The sequence below is a fragment of the Equus asinus genome, chromosome 24, assembly GCF_041296235.1.
Source record: "Equus asinus isolate D_3611 breed Donkey chromosome 24, EquAss-T2T_v2, whole genome shotgun sequence".
Taxonomy (NCBI): domain Eukaryota; kingdom Metazoa; phylum Chordata; class Mammalia; order Perissodactyla; family Equidae; genus Equus; species Equus asinus.
In genome coordinates this window covers 26,583,434-26,605,258 of record NC_091813.1, presented here as the reverse complement: position 1 = coordinate 26,605,258, position 21,825 = coordinate 26,583,434, and positions in this window count along the sequence as shown.

Genomic DNA, 21,825 nt, shown 5'->3' with positions numbered 1-21,825 from the left:
GAGAACCCTGACTGGTACACTGCCTGAGAGCTACACACTTTCTATACCTAGTTTCTTGAATTTGTTCTTATTCTTCTGGGCCTTTGCACAGACTGTTTTCTCTCCCTTAGGTGCCCTTCAATCCACTCCCCACTCTCGCATTCAGAGCCTTCCTCTTTTCCTTGGCTAACACTAACCTAGCCTTTAAGACTCAGTTCTGTCCTGTTCTCTGATTCTCTCAGCACCTAGGCATCTATTTGTCACAGTGTTGTCATACTGTGTTATCCTTTCTGCTCACCAGATCCTCTCTTCCAGTTTCTAGGACAGTAGCTAACACATAATGAGTTTTCGTTTTGCCTAGTGTAGAGGCTGGCAAACTCTGACCCCGGTGCCAAATCTCACCCTCTGGCTGTTTTGTAAGTAAAGTTTTGTTGGACCGCAGCCATGCTCATTGATTTCTGTATTGTCTGTGGCTGCTTTTGCACTACAGTGGCAGAGCTGAGTGGCTGCAATAGAAGATATGGCCCACAAGATGTAAAATATTTACTGTCTGGTCTTTTCCCAAAAAAGTTTGTCATCTACTAGTCTAGTGGATAAACCAAGAATCAACTGTATTTATATTTGATTATCAAGGACAATGTATGTTAGAAATCAATGGATTTGTTCAAAAGAGACCTTTGTCCATGCATTAGTCATCATCATTATATATTGAAAAGTGGGAATTGGCAAAGATGTTTTAAAATAGCAATTTCCAGTGGTGGCAAAGGGACACGGAAACAGTCTCACACACTGCTGGTGTGAGTGTAAATTAGCACACATTTCTGGAGGGCAATTTAACAATATGTTTCAAAAGTGTTAAAATCATGCATAACCTTTGTTCCAGAAATGTCACTTCTAGCAATTTGCCCCAAGGAGTAATCAGAGATGTGCACAAAGATTTATGTACCACCTTGCTTGCTGGAGCATTATTTACAACATGGAGAAATTATACCATCTAAATACCAACTAAACAGCTAGCAGAAGAAAAAAATGCTTAAATAAACTGTTATATTCAAAGCCTGGGAAATTAATGTAGCCATTACAAGTCATAAACACATACTAATATAGGGAAATGCTCACAATATATTGTTAACTTGGAAAAGCAAGTTTTAAAACTGTAAATAAAGTATGACCTCATTTTGATTTTTAAAATATATGTAATACACACACAGAAACAAAAAGGCTAAAAGGAAATATGACTGAAGGCTCACAGGGGTTACCTCTGTCATATTTACTTTGTTCATTTCCAAATTTTCTACAATAAACCTATATTACTTTGGCAATTATTTTTTTTTTTTAGAAAGAAAAATATGCAGTTCCCCCATTTCCTATGATCTGGAAGTATTTTCACTTTTTAAGTTGCATAAATTCAAATAAAGAAGGTAAAATAAAGATGCTCTGGCTGGATCGAGGTCAGGAGCCGAGAACTGCCTTCTTCCCCGGTCCATCCCCAGCCCGTGAGAATCAGCACAACTAGGCTGGAAACCTGGGCCGGGAAAAGGAGAATGCACCCTCCAGTGTGTCGGTATTGGGGTAATTTGTTGCCCAAGGTCAACTACAATGAAGTTTACACAAAGATTAGTGGCAAAAAAGCTTGAAATCTGTAAACTTTTGGGGGTACACGGAGTGGTGTGAGCTGTCCACCTAATTTCAAGTAACTAGTTTTGTTGACTTTTTCCCCTACTTTCAGCTGGATATTAGGTATTATATAGACATGATATTTAAGAACAGCCTCACACAAAGTTGACCCTCCAAGGGACAGGAAAATTAGAAGTAATGGGCCAAACAACTGCAAGAATGACCTTTGGGGGTGTGTGTGTGCGAGGGTGTGTGGCCATGTGTGGTGGTAGATGGAGGTGGGGAGTAACATGGATGCAGATGGAACTTTCTAACTAATAAATCTGTGGATTCAGGTTTTATGTCTGTGGGAATTTATATAGCCTTTATTTTAAAAATCTGGTTGAATAATTGGTCATTATTTCCCAGGACCCTCAAGTGTTTCCATATTTGCCCTCAATAGCCCCACCCCCACCTGCATCCCCGCCGCTCCAGCCAGGCTCCCCACATTGCCTCCTATCCCCTACTCCTTGCTACACCCTCCCTATTCCTCCACTTCTCTACTTTCTCTTTCTAAAAGATCTTCCTGACTGTGGCCTACTAAAACAGTCAAGGGCAGGGTCTGAAAATGTGGTCCAGGTATTAGATGCACCTGAAGAGCCTGTTGAGAAAGCAAATCCCTGGACCCCACCCTAGACACACCAAGTCAGCATCTCCGAGGCCGGCCCAGAGGTCTGCAGGGCCATCAGAGCTCCCCAGGTGATTATCCTGCATTTTAAAGTCTGGGAACTCCAGGGTCAGTGAGTGCCAGCATTTCCAGGCAGATCCATTTTTACTGAGACTTCGGGGAGGTAAAATGACTCAACTTAAAACATGAAGGTAAAACACGAATGTAAAGCCTAAAATTTCAAGGACTGGTGAAGAATATTTTTTAAGGAGGACAGGGGTGTACCTTTCAATTTATTCTCTTCCCCACTCCGAAAAGTCACATCTACGCTGCCTTCAATTAAGAGAAGCCATCATTCTCTCAGGGAGGAGAATGGGGCTAGTCCAAGGGGGAATTAAACAGTAAAACCATATCCATTGTTAATGTCTTTAAGAACTTTACACTCTTGGAGTACTTGCTATTTAATTTTTTTTCTTATTTTTAGGCCCTAAATGTATCAATTCTAAATCCCAGGGGATTATTTTTTTACTTTACTGTCCTACTTCTTTATTTATATTTCTAAACTCATTCTTTAATCGGTCCATCCTTCAAAAAATCTTTGGATTGAAATGATACTTTCACGGGGACTGCTGATTGGAGTTTCATCTTGAAATCTTAGTTTGAGCAAATGAGTTCCTAGTTGGAGAGGGGATGGCATTAAGTTGGGGATTCAGCATCCTTGATTCTTCAGTCTGACGTGTAGTGATGGGCGAAGAGGGGTCTCTTCCAGGGGAAAAAATCTTTCATTTTCCTTTCATTTGCTTGCGTATCCACATCAATTTCAAGTGCAGAGATTACAATTCTGCAACTATAGCCTCAACCTCGGTCTACATTTCTGGGGGGAAAAAGTGAACATATTATACCACATTATTTTAAATTGCCAGTGGATTCCATTACATATTCGACCGGTGCACAATAACCTTTATCTAGCCACCACTTTACTTATTCTCAACGGTTTCAAAAGTGATCTACTGCTCTTCATGAATATGACAGTTGATAAGGTACAGACTGCTGAGTTTGATCTTAATAGGAGTTGAAAGATATTCATCAGACTCTTGCCTCTCTGAGGTTCTGCAGCAGATAACAAAATTGTGCACTGCTACATTTCAAGAACCAAAGATTGACAAGCTCATAGCTATTCCCATTTTCTTCATTCAGAGGACATTTCGGTATTGCTCTGATGGAAACATCTCTGCAAATGAGGGTATTGTAAAAGCTTTGCCTAATAAACTGTAATGCTTCCAGACCCCAGGTCATACTGAAGCATGACAGTTTCTGTTGCCATATAAATGTGACCAGCTGTGATGGGAGCTGTAACTGTTCATTCCTGAGTTATAAATTCATCCTTACCGAAGACACTGCGTTAATGGGGTTCTGCTGGTGTCTATGCATGTGTGTATGTTCTGTGTGTGTGATCATTAAAAAGAGGGTATTAAAAAGGAATGGAGGTACTCAAACACTATTTAAATCAAATGTTATAACAAATAGGAACTTTAAAACATTATAGACCCCTGACATTTTACGTACATGATAAAAGATGTTTGCATGTGTGTCTGAGTGTTTACAAATCCAGACATCTGACTCTAACAAATGCTTTTCTGTCTTCCATTAGGAAAATGAAAGACAATTTTCTAATTGCTTTGCTCCTGGATATATATATGGTTTTTTTTTTTTTAATTTCAAGCCCTTTATATAAAGCCATCAAATCTTAGAATATTCTGGTGAAGTGGGAACAGTTAGTGCTCTAATATGTATATTCAATCAAAAATAAGATTAAATTGAGGTGTTTCTCTAACTTTGTACAATTGAGGAAAGTAAGGAGGTGAAGAGAGGTGAGGCGGGGGTGGTGACGGTGGGGAACTCAGAACTCGGACTCTGAATGCTCTAGGCGTTGTAATCTAACACGTGCCCACCAGCAGGGGCCCCAAAGCTTTAAGGGATGACTTAACCAATAAATAACTCTCAAATACAGACTCAAAGTAAACTTGACAGACAGGATGCTGGCCCAAGACAAACAAGACTAAATTTAACAGGATATAAAGTACTGTATTTGGTTTCAAAAAATCAATTAAACAAATATAGACTGGAAGAGACTTGACTAAATGGCAGTTCACTGAAAGAATATCTGGGACTTCCACTTGGCTACAACTTTAACATAAACTAATAATAATACAAAGGTGGTGGCAACTTACATTTTTATAGCAGTCTTTGGTTGACAAAGCACTTTCACATTTATTATTTCATTTGATCCTCCCAAAGATGTTGTGAGATAAGTGTTTTAATCCCTAAGTATAAAGATGCAGAAAACTAAAGTTAGCAAACATTAAGAACCTGTTCCTGAACAACATACCCAGAATCTGAGCAGTCAAGAAACTAGAAGACAGGATAGGTAACTAACATTTATTGAGGCATCTATTATGTACCAAGCTCTTTATATATCTCATTTAAACCTCAAAACAATACTGTAAAGTGGTCAGTGTTGATTCCATTTTATAGTTGAAAAGATTGAGGCTCATATAACTTGCTTAAAATCGTAGTAATTGGAGATCTCGTCAAGATGGTGCTGTGAGCAGACGTTGAACTCGCCTCCTCCCATGAACACAACCAGGTTACAACAATTTTGGGAAGAATCACCCTGGATTGAAAACTGAAAACTGGATAAAAAGAACCCCCACGACAAGGGACAGTCCTGACGAAAGCAGAAGAGGCAGTAACTCCAACAGGAGAGGAAAAGAGCCACCTTTGGGAGCAGCAGAGCTTCTCAGCTGGCCAGGCAGGAGCCACCCTAAGATACGCAGCCCTCCCTGGAGGAGTGAGGTCTGGAGTGGGGGCAACACTGCTATAACTATCCTTCGGACTCAGCCCAACTGAGAGGGGGTGTCTTACTGTCTGGCTTTGCTGACTATTAACTGCAGCGAGGACACCGCAGAAAAGCTATCGGCCAAAAGCCGAAAAGATCTGGGTCTTAAAGGGCCCACACACAAACTCATTCATTGCAGCAACCTAAAATCACCAGAGAGAAGGCTGACTGTCCTTTGGTGAAACAAGACTCACCTGGCAGGCTCTGGGGGCATCTTGGTGAGAGGAGGATCCTCTCCGGAGACTGAGACATTGGTGGGGGCTGTTGTTCTGAGCTGGTCCAGGCGTGCTGATATGGACATTGGTGGGGGCCATTGAGGTGCATCCCTTGGGCTGTTAGCCCAGGGGTCTGCCACACCCACTAGAGCACAGATTTAATCCAGTTCAGCCAGGGCAGGCAACCCGCCCTAGGGACTGGCCCCACCTAACAGCAAGCCCTCAGGCTACTTTTCAGCCTGCATTGACTGAGTGCCTTGATCCTCTACAGGCAGGCAAGGGTGTCTGCCTCTGTGGGGCAGGGCTTGTGTGAGGACCAGGTGAACTGTAGGGGGCACTGGGGCAGAGGTGGGGGCCTCTGCAGTGTGGCGTTGGGGTACACTCCAGGGGGTTGAGAAGTGTGCATGGACCAGGACTGTGTTGACAGTGTATGTGGTCCAGAGGGGGGTGAGGCTTATCAGTGGCAGAAGACTTGTGCTTCACAAATAGCCATAAAAAGGATCAGCCCCACCTTCCAAAGCCTGAAACAACTGAGTGCCTCCATGCCAGGGGCCAGCCCCATTCAGCTGCACTCCTAAGAGAACTGACATCAGCCTTGTTGGCCTCAGGCCTATCACAACTGTATGCCCCTGAGCCTAGCAACCAGCTACACTGGGTACCAACCCAATTAAGAGGACAACTGCAATAAGAGTGTGCTAATAGACTTTGTAGCCAACAGTGCTGAGGCCTCTCCAAACCGCATTTACAAACAGCTGGCCAGGGAAGGAAAGATCAGACTCCCTGGTAACCTGCAGTGGGAGCAACCCTGCCACAGCAGAGGAACACAAGTAGCCCACAAAGGGGTCACTCCTGGTTCTTATGGTCTGGTGACGAGAGGGAAGCACACTGTTGGGCCTCATAAGGCATCTCATACATAAGGCCACTTCTCCAAGATCAGGAGACATAGCCAACTCACCTAGTACAAAGAAAATAGCACAGAGAAAGAGGCATAATGAGGAGGCAAAGGAATACTTTCCAAGCAAGGGAACACTACAAAACACCAGAAAAAGAACTAAGTGAAACAGAAGCTAGCGACCTCCTCGACAAAGAATTCAAACAAAATATAATGAGGTTGCTCACAGATATGCGGAGAAGAATGGATGAACACAGTGAGCACATCAGCAAAGAACTGGAAGATATAAAAAAGAACCAATCAGAAATGAAGAATACAATACTCGAAATGAGAAATTCACTAGAGGGACTCAATAGCAGAGTAGAGGAAGCAGAAGAATGGATCAGCGAGCTAGATGAAAGACTAGAGGAAATCACCCAAGCAGAACAGAAAAGAGAAAAAAGAATTAGACAGAATGAGAACAGTGTAAGGGAACTCTGGGACAATATCAAGTGTACTAACATTCGGATTATAGGTGTCCCAGAAGGAGAAGAGAGAGACAAAGGGGCAGAAAATTTACTTGTCGAAATAATAGAGGAAAATTTTCCTCACCTGAGGAAGGAAACAGACATCCAAGTTCAGGAAGCACAGAGAGCTCCAAACAAGAGAAGCCCAAAGAGGCCCACACCAAGACATATTATAATCAAAATGTCTAAAATTAAAGACAAAGAGAGAATCCTAAAAGCAGCAAGAGAAAGGCCACAAGTGACATATAAAGGGAAGCCCATCAGGCTGTCAGCGGACTTCTCAGTCGAGACCCTACAGGCGAGAAGAGAATGGCACGACATATTTGAAGTACTAAAAGGAAAAAACCTACAACCAAGAATACTCTATCCATCAAGGCTGTCATTCAGAATGGAGGGAGAGATAAAGAGCTTCCCAGACAAGCAAAAATTAAAGGAGTTTATCACCAAGAAACCAGTTCTACAAGACATGCTGAAGGGACTTATTTAAGTGGGAAAGCAATGACCACAAATAGAAATAAAAGAAAAAAATTATCAAAAAACCCCAAAACAACAACAAGAAATAACAGGCAATAAAATCACTTGTAAGGTAAAAGTATAGTAAAGGCAGCAGATCAACTACCTGTGAAGATAATATGAAGGTTAAAAGACAAATGTACTAAAATTACCTATTTCAATGATAAGAGGGTAATGGGCAAACACACACTAAACAAAAGACTATATATGATGTGAAAAACATATAATGTGGGAGGAGGGGAGTGAAAAAGTAGAGCTTTTAGAAAGAGGTCAAGCTAAAGAGTCTATCTGCTCAATATAGACTGTTATATGCATAGTATATTAGATAGGATCCTCATGGTAACCACAAACCAGAAACCTATAACAAGCAGGAAAAAAAGTAAGACAAAAGAAATCAAACATATTACTAAAGATAGCCATCAAACCACAAGTGAAGAGAGCAAGAGAAAAAGAAAGGAACTGAGAAGAACTACTAAAACACCCCCAAAAAAAGAAAAAGTGACAAAATGGCAATAAATACATATTTATCAATAGCTACTTTAAATGTCAATGGACTAAATGCCCCAATTAAACGCCATAGGGTGGCCAACTGGATAAAAAAACAAGATCCATGTATATGCTGCATACAATAGACACACTTCAGACCTACAGACACTCACAAACTGAAAGTGAATGGATGGAAAAAGATATTCCATGCAGATGGCAAAGAAAAGAAAGCGGGGGTAGCAATACTTATATCAGACAAAATAGACTTTAAATCAAAAACCGTCATAAGAGACAAAGATGGGCACTACATAATGATAAAGGGAACAATCCAACAAGAAAATATAACACTTGTAAATATCTACGCCCCAACATAGGGGCACCTAAATATATAAGGCAATTATTAACAGACATAAGGGGAGAAATAGACAGTAACACAATAATAGTAGGGGACTTTAACACTCCACTTACACCAATGGATAGATCATCCAAACAGGAGATCAATAAGGAAACACTCACCTTAAAGGACACATTAGACCAGATGGACTTAGTAGATACATACAGAACATTCCACCCCAAAACCACAGAATACACATTCTTTTCCAATGCCCATGGAACATACTCCAGGATTGATCACATATTAGGCCACAAAACAAGTCTCAATAAATTTTAGAAGATCGAAATAATACCATGCATCTTTTCTGACCACAAAGGTATGAAACTGGAAATCAACTACAGAAAGAAAACCAGAAAAGCTGCAAAAATGTGGAGATTGAACAAAATGCTACTGAACAATGATTGGGTCAATGAAGACATCAAAGAAGAAATTAAAAAATTCCTGGAGACAAATGAAAATGAAAACACGACATGCCAAACTCTGTGGGATACAGCAAAAGCAGTTCTATGAGGGAAGTTTATAGCAATTCAGGCCTACCTCAACAAAGAAGAAAAATCCCAAATACACAATCTAAAAGTGCACCTAAAGGTACTGGAAAAAGAACAACAAACAAAGCCCAAAATCAGCAGAAGCAAGGAAATAATAAAAGAGCAGAAATAAATGAAATAGAGACTAAAAAAACAATAGAAAAAAATTAATGAAACCAAGTGCTGGTTCTTTGAAAAGATAAACAAAATTGACAAACCCTTAGCTAGACTCACCAAGAAAAAAAGAGAGAAGCCTCAAATAAATAAAATCAGAAAGGAAAGAGGAGAGATTACAATGGACACCTCAGAAATACAAAAGATAATGAGAGAAAACTATGAAAAGCTATACGCCAACAAATTGGATAATCTAGAAGAAATGGATAAACTCTTAGAAACATACAACCTTCCAAAACTGGACCAAGAAGATGTAGAAAATCTGAGTAGACCAATCACCAGTAAGGAGATCAAAACAGCAATTAAAAACCTCCCAAAAAATAAAAGTCCATGACCAGATGGCTTCCCTGGTGAATTCTACCAAACATTCAAAAAAGACTTAATACCTGTCCTTCTCAAACTCTTCCAAAATATTGAAGAGGAGGGGAGGCTTCCTAACTCATTCTACGAAACAAATATTATCCTGATACCAAAACCAGACAAGGACAACACAAAAAAAGAATATTACAGGACAATATCACTGATGAACATCGATGCAAAAATCCTCAACAAAATACTAGCAAATCGAATACAACAATACATTAAAAAGATCATACATCATGATCAAGTGGGTTTCATTCCGGGGATGCAGGGATGGTTCAACATGTGCAAATCTATCAACGTGATACACCACATTAACAAAATGAAGAATAAAAATCACATGATCATCTCAATAGATGCAGAGAAAGCATTTGACAAGATACAGCATCCATTTATGATAAAAACTCTAAATAAGATGGGTATAGAAGGAAAATACCTCAACATAATAAAGGCCATATATGACAAACCCACAGCAAATATCATTCTCAATGGAGAAAAACTGAAAGCTATCCCTGTAAGAACAGGAACCAGACAAGGATGCCCACTGTCAGCACTCTTATTTAACATAGTATTGGAAGTCCTAGCCAGAGCAATCAGGCAAGAAAAAGAAATAAAAGGGATCCACATTGGAAAAGAAGAAGTGAAACTGTCACTCTTTGCAGATGACATGATTTTATATCTAGAAAACCCTAAAAAGTCCACTAAAAACTTTTAGAAATAATAAAGGAATACAGTCAAGTTGCGGGATACAAAATCAACGTACGAAAATCGGTTGCATTTCTATACACTAACAACAATGTAGCAGAAAGAGAAATTAAGAATACAATCCCATTTACAATTGCAACAAAAAGAATAAAATACCTAGGAATATACTTAACAAAAGAGGTGAAAGACCTGTACACTGAAAACTATAAAACATTGTTGAAAGAAATCGAAGAAGACACAAAGAAACGGAAAGATATTCCGTGCTCTTGGATTGGAAGAATTAACATTGTTAAAATGTCCATACTTCCCAAAGCAATCTATAGATTCAACGCAATCCCTATCAAAGTGCCAACAACATTTTTTACAGAAATAGAACAAAGAATCCTAAAATTTATATGGAACAACAAAAGACCCCGAATAGCCAAAGGATTCCTGAGAAAAAAGAACAAACCTGGAGGTATCACACTCCCCGATTTCAAATTATATTGCAAAGCCATAGTAACCAAAACAGCATGGTACAGGCACAAAAACAGACACACAGATCAATGGAACAAAATTGAGAGCCCAGAAGTAAACCCACACGTTTATGGACAGCTAGTACTCGACAAGGGAACCAAGAGCATACGATGGAGAAAGGAGAGTCTCTTCAGTAAATGGTGTTGGGAAAACTGGACAGCCACATGCAAAAGAATGAAAGTAGACCATTCCCTTACACCGTGCACAAAAATCAACTCAAAATGGATTAAAGACTTGAATGTAAGACCCGAAACCATGAGACTTCTAGAAGAAAACATAGGCAGTACGCTCTATGACATGGGTCTGAGCAGCATATTTTCAAGTCCCATGTCTGACCGGGCAAGGGAAACAAAAGAAAAAATGAACAAATGGGACTACATCAAACTAAAAATTTTCTGCACAGCAAAGGAAACCATCAACAAAACGAAAAGACAACCTAACAATCGGGAGAAGATATTTGCAAACCATATATCAGATAAGGGGTTAATATCCAAAATATACAAAGAACTCATAAGCTCAACAACAAAAAAACCAACAATCCAATTAGAAAATGGGCAAAAGATCTGAACAGAGATTTCTCCAAAGAAGATATACAGATGGCCAACAGGCATATGAAAAGATGCTCAACATCATTAGCTATCAGGGAAATGCAAATCAAAACTACAATGAGGTATCACCTCACTCCAGTCAGAATGGCTATAATTAACAAGGCAGGAAACAACAAATGTTGGAGAGGGTGTGGAGAGAAGGGAACCCTGTTCACTGCTGGTGGGAGTGCAAACTGGTGCAGCCACTATGGAAAGCAGTATGGAGTATCCTCAGAAAATTAAGGATAGATCTACCATATGATCCAGCTATTCCACTGCTGGGTATTTATCCAAAGAACTTGAAAACACAAAGGCATAAGGATACTTGCACCCCTATGTTCATTGCGGCATTATACACAATAGCCAAGACTTGGAAGCAACCTAGGTGCCCATCAAGGGACGAATGGATAAAGAAGATGTGGTATTTATATACGATGGACTACTACTCAGCCATAAGAAATGACGAAATCCGGCCATTTGTCACAACATGGATGGACCTTGAGAGTATTATGCTGAGTGAAATAAGTCAGAGGGAGAAAGTCAAATACCATATGATCTCACTCATAAGCAGAAGATAAAAACGAAAAGAAAAAAAAAAACCACATAGCATTGGAGATTGGACTTGTGGTTACCATTGGGGAAGGGGGGAGGGGGGAGGGCAAAAGGGGTGATTAGGGTCACATGTGAGGGGATGCACTATAATTAGTGTTCAGGTAGTGAACATGATGTAATGTATACAGAATTCGAAATATGATGTACATCCGAAAAAAATAAAAATTAAAAAAAAATCATAGTAATAAAAGTGGTTGTGATGGGCTGAACGGTGGCCATCAGGTATCAGGTCCTAACCCCTGGAACCTGTGAATGTGACCTTATTTGGAAAAAGAGTCTTTGCAGATGTGATTAAGTTAGGGATCTTGAGATGAGTAGATCATCCTAGATTATCAGGATGAGTCCTAAATGCTATCACAATTATCCGCGTAGGAGAGAGGCAGAGGGAGATTAGACATCACACACACAGAGGAGAAGGTGATGTGAAGACATAGCAGAGAGGTGCAGCCACAAGCCAAGGAATGCCAATAACCTCCAAAAGCAGGGAGGGCAAGGAAGGATTCTCTTCTAGAGCCTCTGGAGGTAGTGCGGCCCTACCAATACCTTGATTTCAAACTTCTGACCTCCGGATCTACCACGGAATAAATTTCGGCTGTTTTAAGCTACTTAGTTTGTGGTAATTTGTTACAGCAGCCCAAGGAAACTAATACAGTGGTGGAGTTACAACACATATTCCCTAGACTCCAAAATCCATGTTCTTTGCATCCTGGAGATGCTAGAGAAAAAGAGTTGGGGGCTGGGGGTGTAGGGAAGAGGGACAAGGCTAAAAACTGTCTTCAAATAGGATATCGAGGGCAGAAACATGGGAAAGTAAGAGTGCTTTACCCCTCCTTCTAAACAAATCCGTCCAGACAACTACAACTTTAAGGAGAAACAAGATTCAGAAAGACAAACTCAAAGACAAAGAGCAAATCTTAAGCTAAATAAGGGTTCAATAAGTACATAAAATTTTAAAACCAAAGGAGAAGAGCAAATTAGCAAGAATAAGAGAAGAAATCCAATAACAAGCCAGCAAAAACTCATAGCCGAGGATAAACTAACATACTCATGGTTTAAAAAGAGACCTGGGGGGAACGGTAATTGTAAAAGAATATGCCAATGTACTACAAGGTGCCGTGAATACTGGGACCACTATGGAGGAATGAAACAGCCCCTATAAAGAGAACCACTGCAGCAGAACAAAGAACGAGTTATGCGTTAGAAGCACCAGCTCCGCCATCCCACTCCGAGCAAAATTACACAGAAGTGAACCACGCTAATGAGGGGAAATTATAAGAAAGCCATTTCGACTCAATAAAAGGAAGAAATTTTAAACAGCCAGAGCTTTTCAACAATGAAATGAACCCCCTTGTGTGACAATATCCTCCCCATTGTAAGAAACATGACAGCGGAGGCTGCATGAGCATCTGTCAGAGATGCTATAGATGAGATTTCAGCCCCTCTAAATTTTAAGGTCTCTTCCAACTCTAGAAAACTATGATTTGAAAAAACACATAAATTATTAAAAATAACTCAACAAAACTAGACTATTGGTGGTGAACATGATGTAATCCATACAAAACTGATATATAATGTACACCTGAAATTTATGCAATGTTATAAGCCAACGTGAGACCGCAATAAAATAATTTGAAAAAACAAAGGAGACTAAAGAGAAAAAAAAACTCCTAAAAGTGTTTGAAGGACAACTGATTTTGATGATGTTCAATATTTCTCTAAAGAGAATTTAAACGTTTAACTTACCTTAAAACACAATGGTGGCTAATCAAAGTTCTCAGTTGGATATACATATAGTCAACATGTTTCAGTGAAATGTAACATGCAAGTAGAGGTTAAATAGCTATTTAATTACACTAATAGAATCTACATTTGGCAGAAGCCTTAGAAGTCATCTTATAAGCCTTCTTGGCTGGCAGCACCTGAGGACACAGTGAGAGGTGGAAGCAGTGGCAATTTGGAGACAGAGGTCTGAATTAGAGGCCGGAGGCACAACTTCTTAGCTCTTGACAAGGCATTTAACCCCATGGAGCTTCAATATCCTCCACATTAAATTAGGATAATAATAATAGCCATAATAACTCACCAGTGGTTGTAATAATCTAATGAGAAAATGAGTATGAAAGTGCTTTGTAAACAGTGCTGTGATTATTGATTATTATCAGGATTTCAAAACCTCACTATCTTTGACGTCCATATAACTCTTGCAGCCTTAGGTTGCGCTGGCCTGGAAGCAGACACTGAGATGGGGATTTGGGTGCAAGCGGTTTGTTTGGATGGTGATCCCAGGAAGCTCTCCTGGAGAGCTTGGAAATGAGACAGGCAAGGGAAGTCAATACCGGTGTGTGTTACCAAACAAGTTACTGCTCCTGTGGGTAACCGAGGTGCAATCCTGATGGGGACCTCTGGAGGCAGCATAGAACACACCTGAGAAGTGAGGAACTGAGGTCTTGCTTCACCAGCCCCATCAGTCTTCATTTGGGGTCTACCCTCAGGGCACTAGCTCTCCATGCTTCTGATCTGCCCCAGCCCAGGCTGAGCACACTCCAGCAGTCAGAGAAAGCCCACAGGCAAAGAGTCACAGGTGCTTGCAGTAGAAGTCACTGGGCCTGGTGCTCCCATATGGGAAGGCCAGGGACATATGCATAAGGCACCAACAGCATCCTCTCCATGCTCTTATCTTCATTTAGAGAAAGTTGAGGCACAAAGAAGTTTTAAGACTTGGCTATAAATATACAATTGCAAATCAGAGACATATCCCAACATAATGAGCTACTCAGTTACAAAGACTGTCAAATTTCACCTTAGGTGTATCAATTCATCAGAAGCTTAATGGTTTTCTTAAAGGCTATGTGAATAGGGATTGACAGTATGACAATATTTTGGCATTTTTTAGACCAAAGGAGCATCAGATTGAGAAATATGGGGATACGAAAAGTGTAAAAAGACAATTAACATCAAAACTGAATGGTAAAGAAGAATAAAAATATTTGTAAAAAAGGAAAGAGGGCATCGTCGTTCAGATTTAAGATGCTCATCAACCAAGATTCCCCGAGCCTGCCTTTCTGCGCCTGCACTCCAACTCCCATTTTGGTAAAGGTCTTGGGGAATCCATAGAGCAAATTTCATCATGTCTGGTTCCACTCTTCCTTTTCCAGGCACGTCTTATATCACATAGTCTTGCAAAGCACAGTTTTTTCTCTTTCCAGGGGCTGGCCCTGACCTGCAAGAGACAGCATGCTAATCCTCACTTATCTCAGCTGTGAAGATGATCTGTTACAGTACTGGCCTGTCAGTCAGGCTTCTTAATGGTGTAAGGAGCAGGATTCGGTTCAGCATTCTACTGTGAGGTGTGGGACTTAGGAGCTCCTTCGTTCTGAGCGTTTGATGTCATTGACTTCCCACGTGGCCTTTGAGCAAGTCGTTTAACCTCCTTGGCTCAGTTAACCATATGGAAAATGAACATGATAATATCTCACAAGGGTATTGTGAGATTACTCAATGTTTATAAAGTACTTGGGAAGTGAAAGGCCCTGGATGTGCCTCACCATGTCATTAATCATGTGGCCAGTTGGATTCAGGCAGCTGGAATGTTACAGAACTCTACTTCCTAGATAATCTCACTGCAAAACCTCACAAATCATGAAGCTTAAAGCTATGAGAATCTGGATGATGAATTTCATGCCATCGTGAGGACTAGGAGTTTTTTAAGTGTTCACATCTGAACCACCCTTTCATAGATTCTGTTTCTTGCTGTCTCAAGAGCAGAAAATTATTCACATGCTCATTCTTTCATTTCAGGAGATATATGTTTTCCTCAAGAACAATGAGCTTTTCCTTGTCTTCATCTTCTCTTGCTTTGTTTACTGAGTCATCCAACAAACATTCATTGAGCTCTATCTATGTTCCAGGTACTTTGCCAAGTATTAGAGATAAAAACACAAGTAAGACAAGTTTCCACCTTGGAGGATCTCCCAGTCTGAAAGGAGAGACAGACATATATACAAATAATTAGGAAGTAAGCTCGTGCTTCAAAGAGCTACGGAAACCCAGATAAATTTCTAAACTACGTGTCAGGAAGTGAATTAACCTAAGTTCCCTTCCAGGAATGAGTCCCTCCTTCTTGAAACCCCTTCCTTGAATTCCATGATATGACACCGTCTATCCTGGTCCTATTACAACCCTTGTTCTTCATCAACTCCTCCTTTCCCTTCAGTTTCTTAAATGGAGGCAGTTCTCTAAGGTTCTATACTTGGTCTTCTTCTCGCTTTACCTTCCTTTCCTCAAGACAACATCTATCCCTTGATGTCAGGGACTATTAGAAGTGCACAGCTCTCACTTGACTCTCTCCTCAGTTTTAGACCTACCTAGAGGCCCTTAAACTCGACATGGCCCCCAAGAAACACAATTTCCCTAACAACATAACTCCTCCACACAATTTTTCAAATTCTCTTAATAGTACCAGCATTTCCCTTCAAACCCAGGATTTAAACCCGAGCATCACATGGGACTCTCTCTTTTCACTCATCTTCACATCTTTGTTTTGATTCTGCAAGGCGCCTCAGATACTACATTCCACTGCTAGGACCTCCCATTTACACGCTTGCAATGGTCTCTTATCTCCTTTCCCTATGGCTAAGTTCTCCTTCTCCAGTGCAGTCCATATGCACCAACAATCAGAATTTTCTTAAGCATTCATCTAATTATATCACTCTCCTACTTAAAAATATTGATTGCTTCCCAAAACCTACCAAATTAAGTTAAATTTCCTCATTCTGGGACTTAGAATCCTTTGTATAATGTCCATAAACTTCTTTTTAGCCATCCCCCCCCACAACCCATCCTCCCCACCCACAGTGAGCATAAGATGGAACCAGGTGGATGGTTGCTGGTCTCCAGGTAGCTATCCTGCTAGTCCCCTCTGGGTCTTTACACACCATGCCCCTCCTGCCTGGAATGCTCTGCCTAGTTACCCCACCTACATATCAAGGGCAATCTGCCACATTGCCACTTCCACACATCTCTTCTGAATCCTCCACTGCATTTGGATTCTTCCTTCAAAGCTCCAGAACTCTTTCCAGTTCACCTCTAATGGCATATATTTTGCTCTATTCTGCTATCCTCTTCCAGGTGGAAAGCTCCTTAAGGAAACAGAATATATCTTATTCCATCTTCATTATTTTCCATAACACTTACAGCAATACTTTTTGAGGCAAACAAAATTAATCCTAGAAACCCAAGCCTTGATGTTGCTTCAACTACTCTTCATTTATATAAATGTTCTTCGTTCTACAAAGTATTTTAAATAAAATAGCTGGTCTCATTATTGTAAAGAAAAAAAGCAGCAAAAAATTAAAACAAAAACTCTACAGTGTCTGCTTTAATAATGTAAATATTTAGTCCCTGTTTCAATTTAACCACAAAACAAACATTTTTTTAAGTCACTGACTCTGTGCTATTTGTTCAGTGCTGGAACATAGAAATGGATAAGACCTCATGCTTACCTTCAATAAACTCATGGTCAAGCAGGGGAGACAAACTGATTAATAAATGCATTGCAATGCCAGGTAATGAGTACAAGATGAACAATATGACCAAGATACAGAAAGTGGAAGCAATAACTTAATCAGGGGGAATGTGAGTGGGAGAGAAGACTCGCCAAAGGGAAGCCAGACAGAGCTGTCCCAGAAATCAAAGAGGGGGAGACAGCATTCCACGCAAAGGGAGCAGCATTTGCAAAGGCCCAAGGACATGAAATAACATGGTAGAGTAGAGACCCATGGCCACTTCAGGACTGCTGCGGCATAAAATACATCTAGAGAGGCACCTAGTGGGATGTCATTGGAGAAGTAGTCGGTAGCCACGTTGCAAACAGCCTTTGATACCTTGGTAAGGAGTTTGGATTTTCTCCTATAGATGATAGGGAGCTGGTAAAGAGTTTTAAGCAAGGCAAAGGGTCTGACTTTCTTAAATTGAATTTCCTTATAAGACGCTCCATTCTCAAAACTAGCACTGGCTAGAAAAAAGAGGTCACGCCCAGATCTGGAGAAAAAGCCCTTCATTTCCCGAGGAGCGTTTATGCTTAACGTTAGAACCTGTTGGCGGAGGACTCTTTTCCCATTGGAGCTGCCTTCTACACAGCAGCAGAATTGAGAGTTTACATGCGCCAGGGGGTATTCTAAGCAATTCTTTATGGATTACCTCACTTAATCTGCCCAACCATCATATGAGGTTCACCAAACAGAGGGAGAAACTGAGGCACAGAGGGGTTAAACGGCTCATCCAAGGTCGTCCCCTAGCAGGGGAGAGGGAGCACCGGGGCCGGACAGTCTTCTAACTGCTGCGCGTCGTAGCCTCCCCACCGCGGTGCGCAGACTTTTTTGTGGAACACGTCGGCGCCTCTGCTTGTTTCCCTCTTCTTCTGAATGTGAGAACACTCGTGTTTACTACGCGGTTCGGGAGCCGGGTGCTCAGCGCAGTTTCTAAAGAGGGCTTCCGAGAAGGCACGGCGAGAGGATTCCCGATGGGCAGGGCTCCTCGCTCCCCAGCCGAGCGCCGCGTGCTGGGGAAGAGAACGTGATTGCTATTCGAAACAAAAATACCCTTACCAGCACTGGAAACTACATTTACAAGTTAAGCACATGTTTTCTAAAAGTGGAGAAAATTCCCAGAGAGGAGCAGCCTCTCTCCAGCCTGGAGCGAGGAGGCATCTCATTGCGTATTCATGAGGGAGCCTGTCTCTCAGGGACTGTAGCGTTTCCAACCGGGAACGGCAGCGACTGTGACAACAGCAGGTCCCTGGATTCAAAATCTCGGTGTAAACGTATACACCACAGACCTCAAAGCTCACTGTCCGTCGTCCCACTGCAGTGTCTCTCATGGCAGCACTTCGGATCTTACACTGTGAGCTCATGTGTGTGGGCACATGTATATTTATACGCATAGGATTCACGCATGTGCAGAATGAGATATTAATGTAATTTAAAAAAAGATTCCAAAAACCACGCCTGACAATCTGCTGCGTTACTTTGGAGTCACGAGTCGCAGTGTGCGCGCGCAAACACACAGCATGCTGTGTGATACGTAGCTATGCTTTCTCTGTTTTGTGGTGTGGAGTTCTAGGGCAATCTCACCTCCCTTCCTTGTACCTTCCCTCCCACTGCCCCAGTCTTTGTACCCTTGGAAAAGCTCTGGGTCTCTCTGTGTTTTTCTGGAGACCCTTCCAAAGGAAAGAATACGTAACTATTGAAACAGACCAGCTGCAGAAATGGACATATGTATCACGTGACAAAATTCCTGCCGTTTTCTCAAACTTGAAATTTTGACTGCTTAAAGTTACTGACTAATGGAGCAAGAATTCTAGTGGCACTAAAATGTCTACACAGCCACTTCAATTTCATCCTGTTCTGTGTGAATGTACGAAAAGTCAGCACCCTTCTCTACTTAAGAGCTCCACAGACCCACGGCCTTCCATCGCAGACTCCTTATGAGCGTCAAAGTGAGCTCAAGAAAAGTGCCAGATTTGAAGAGGTAAAACGCACAGCTCCTGGCTCCTGAATGTGGCTCTACAGGGAAGGGACACACAGAGAACTGTCCAGTTTTGATGGGTTTCTAGGACCTTTGTAAAGGGGATCTGGAAGTGGGGTTCTAAAGAGCACCCCGGCTGCTAATTGGAAAGCTATTCCAGGTTACAAGAAGTGAGATGAGGAAAGTTATGCCATCGAGATTTGGAGATAACAGATGAAGCCAGGGAGTAGGAAGGCACCCTGGGCACAGATAAAAGGAGACCATGCCAAGCTTTGAAGATGCAGAATGGCTAAATTCCACCAAGGACTGTGGGGCTAGAGTGAGATTTGCTAAAAGAAAAAGCATTCATTGCCTGAGGATTGTGAGAAAAAGGAAAGTTGCCACATTGGACTAGACTAGAAAGAAGAAAGAGAAGTCAGGAGTGGAGACGAAGGAAGCGCAATAATCAATACAGGAAATGGGGGAGTGTCAGAAGGAAAGCACCCTTTGGGGACCTGGAAGCAGGGTCAGGTTTTTAGTCTGATCCTCACTGATGCTGGAAAGTGTTAGTGTGAATGCTGTGAAACATAACCTAGAGGCAAGGATGTATGTGGGCCCTGATATGAAGGAGAGAAGAAGCCGTAGTTAGTTTGTGATGATTAAGCAGCCTAAAGGGACCCAATCACCTTGCAAAGGGGCCCTTTATCAGCACTCATCATTTCTGCCTCCAAATCAGTTCAGTGTCTTCACCCCTGTCCCCAGAGGCACTGACCACCACTGACAAGACAGACATCACTGTAGACTCTTCACACTCTTCTGGTATGAATACCAGAAGGTATGTCTACACTTGAATTTGATGGAACCAGAGGACAGGGGCACAGATTGTGTCAGGTGGTTTTCCGCTCCATAGCCTCCTTCCCACTCCGTGTGTGTCGGTACCCAGCCATAGGCCAGGACCCTGCTTTGATCCTTGGTATTAAAATGCCTCGCCTCATCCCCAAGGGGCGCTCATATGTGATGGTGATGAGATTCGTCACCACCCAGAATCAATTCTTGGTCATTTACTGGGCACTGGGAAATATATAGCTCAGATAAATTAAATCCAGAGTTAATCTCAAGCCTCTTGTAAGCGAGGGGTTATAAATAGTTGCTGACAAAATCCTTTACCGGAACTGTTTTGATAAAGGCAAGTTTCCTCCATTCCCCCCTTATTTCATTTCCTCCAAGATTTACCAATGAACTGGGTAAAATCTTCATAAATGTTGGAAGATGAAGTGAGTCTCTGAAAATTCAAGTGCTGGCTCTCACTGAAGATAGAACTCTTTATTACAACTTCCCTCCAGAACTTGAAAACTAACTATGGCCATTTTTAAGGCGGGTCAATTAGTTAAGAACAGAGTTAGTCAGGAAGAATGTGCTGAGCTCCAGAGGGTGCCAGGCAGCTCAGAAACAGGCCAGCTGTTGCGTCAGGGTCCTCTCTCACACCGGCGCCGAGCCGACTTGTAGAGAAGATTTTCTGAGGCTGGACCAGGACCGTCTCAGCAAACGGTAGAGGCAGCAGTTTGGGTCTTTGGCCCTCTCCAACCCCAAGGTTTCCTCTTCACTAAGGTGATTAGAATTCAAGGTGTGATACTTTCTAGGAAGGGGAAAATGTGAGATCAGAAAAGCTATCAGGACCCAAATATCAGCCGTGGACTGACGAGCAATGGAGTTGATATTTTAGTAGAGAGTAGAGGCCTTCAATTCCACCATGTGGATGAGGTTGACATGGCCCTGACAGCTAGAATTGAAGGGAGAGAACTCTGCAAGAACAGACATATTGTAGGAAGCTCTCTCCACTACCCTCTCCTCCACATCAAGCTCATGGAGGTTTTCTGGAGGGGGTATTAGTGGCAGGGGGCAGGCGCTGCCCTCGTCTCACTCAGCACCGCAGGAAGGGTGCCCTCCCATCCCTGGTCTCTTTGTGAGATCATTCCTAACACTTGGTCTCAAGGCATATACATATTAGATTTGATGTTAAAATCATCTCAGACTGATCAAGGACACACTCAATTGACAATGCTCTCTGTAACAGCTTTGTGTCACCAGGTGTCAAAACGCATTTCCTGCCTATTCCAACACCAAACCCCAGGTATGGCTGCCACTACTTCCACCGAATTCCAATTATTTCATTTTGAAAGATGCCACCCGTGGGTAGGTATATAGGGAACCTAACTTTGAAGCTGGGACTTCTCTAAATCATGCTGGTTTGAAATCCCAGGGAATTCCTTTTTGCAGAAAGCTCCTAGGGTGTTTTTACACAATGAAATGAAAAACTACAATTGTAGTATGAGGTATTCAACTGATTTCCCTGGGGGGTTTTGGTTGGGAAGAAATGTACTACTGTGAAAATTTCATCTATCACAGGCTTGTAAGATTCATCTCTTCCACTCCTAAACCTACATAGGCTATTCAAAAACCTCAAATTGGGGGCATCTTATTTGCTATTTATTATTTGGGAATAATACATTTTATTAAATTCTCTATCCGTGTTTTTTAAAGTTATTTGTTTCAAATATGCATTCATAAGCTTTTTTACTTTAATCTGAATTTTTATTTTATTGAGGTCACATTGATTTATAACATTAGGTAAATTTCAGGTGTTCATTCTATTTTGACTTCTATTTAGACTGTGTCATGTTCACCACCAAAAGT